This window comes from Monodelphis domestica, chromosome 5 (assembly GCF_027887165.1).
Source record: "Monodelphis domestica isolate mMonDom1 chromosome 5, mMonDom1.pri, whole genome shotgun sequence".
NCBI lineage: Eukaryota > Metazoa > Chordata > Mammalia > Didelphimorphia > Didelphidae > Monodelphis > Monodelphis domestica.
In genome coordinates this window covers 228,557,907-228,559,718 of record NC_077231.1, presented here as the reverse complement: position 1 = coordinate 228,559,718, position 1,812 = coordinate 228,557,907, and the positions used below count along the sequence as shown (strand labels likewise).

At 43.1% G+C, this 1,812-nt stretch overlaps 1 pseudogene; it reads left to right on the top strand.

Annotated features, from left to right (window-relative positions):
• Positions 1-353: 353 nt before the first annotated feature.
• On the top strand, positions 354-430 carry LOC130454808 (U6 spliceosomal RNA; annotated as a pseudogene).
• Positions 431-1,812: the final 1,382 nt, after the last annotated feature.

The window sequence follows — 1,812 nt, the reverse complement described above, 5'->3', positions numbered from 1 at the left end:
TTAAAGCAGGAGAAGCTTCCAGGATGTGTCAAAGCCCTGAGTCAGCAGGGCCAGATGTGCCTCTCCAGCTCAGCCAAAGGCCTGACTAAGGGTTTTCTGTAGGCTGGGTTTTTATCAGCTTGGTTTATCTTCATTTCAGTGTTTATGAAGGAGGCCCCTCCGAAAGGCTGGAAGAAAGCCCCAGCTCATTGTTCAGAGTAAAGCTTTAGGGGGGGAATGAATCAAGTATGAAAGATCAAGCAAATGCTGGGCAGAGAGAAAGAATGACAGAGAGTTGGGGGTGCGAGTTTACTGGCAATGAAGGGCGATGTGAGGGGCATCAAGGTGGTGGGAGGACAGAGGAAGATGCTGGCAGGGAACAATGCAGAGAACGTTAGCATGGCCCCTGCACAAGGATGACACAGACGTTCATGAAGAATTCCATGTTGCCCCCCAAAAAAAGAGCTGGAGGACTGGAAAAGGTCTCCTAGAGGAAGTACAATCTGACTTGAGTCTTGAAGGAAATTAAAGACACTAAGAGGTGGAGATGAGGGGCCAGAACAATCCAAGAATAGGGGACCATCGGGTACAAATACAAAGAGAACAGGGGAGTCAAGTATCAGAGGAATCTGTATCAAAGAACATGTGCAGTTTGGACACTCGGTCTCTAAAAGGTTCACCATCACTGGACTAGCCGATCTCTAAGGTTTCTTCCAGTTCTAACATTCCATGATTCCAAGATCCCTCTTTCTGCTTGGGTGGGGAAGAAGAGAGATTCTGTATCAGAGGAATCAGTATCAAAGAACATGTGGAAGGGAGTAAAATATAAGAAGACCAAAAAGGTAGGAAGAGGCCAAGGTGTAAAGTTTTAAATGACAAAAAGAGGACTTCCTATGTGATTCTGAAGATGAATGGAAGAAAGTCACTGGAGCTCACAGAGCTGAAGGAGGGTGGCATAATCTGGTCAGAGCTACACTATAGAAATATAACCTGGGCAGCTGAATGGAGAATAGATTGGACCTGAGGGAGACTAGAGATAGAAAGACCAGTTAGAAGACCAGATTAGGTTGGATGAGAGGGAATGAACTAAACATTGGTACTCTTTGAATGAAAAGAATTAGATTCCAGTGTCTTGGGATCTCTCTACAGTCCACTGCCTACCAGCCAATCTGTTACCTCAACCAACTATTGTTTTATTATTGTTGTTGTTGTTTTTGGTCCAGACTTGTGATTTCTTTAGTGTGGGGAGTTGTTCCATCAATGTAGCTACAGTCTTAAAGAGCTGCCTCAGTCTCTGAGAAGGAGAAATGATTTGCCTGGGGTATATTTCAGAACCTGGACTTGATCAAACCTAGGTCTTTTGGATACCAGATGGGCTCTTCTATCTGCTAAGCCATAAAGATGCTTGTTTTTATTGTTTTCTTTCATGTACTATATATGGGATAAAACAACCATATAGTAGGCAATGGAGTCCTGACCTTGAATTCAGGTTCCATCTCTGATATATACTGGCCAGGTGACCCTGAAAATAATTTAACCTCTAGGCAATTCTCTAAGACTCTAAGTTACTAAAAACAAATATTACTCCTCATTGGTAGGGGTAGTTTTCTTGCTAGGAGGTCTTTATTTATACCAATGAAATATCATTTCTCATCCAAAAAACACTGTCCTTGGTATGGACATCTGGTCAGCAAATAACAGACATAAACCTTGTTTGGGGCATCCCTGTCCAATGTGTGGAAGAGCCCCTGAAAAGACATTTCATTCCTTGAGGCTAAAGAAGACTTCAAGAGGCCAAAGTTGTGCCCTGGTGCCTTTTTTTTTTTAAAACCC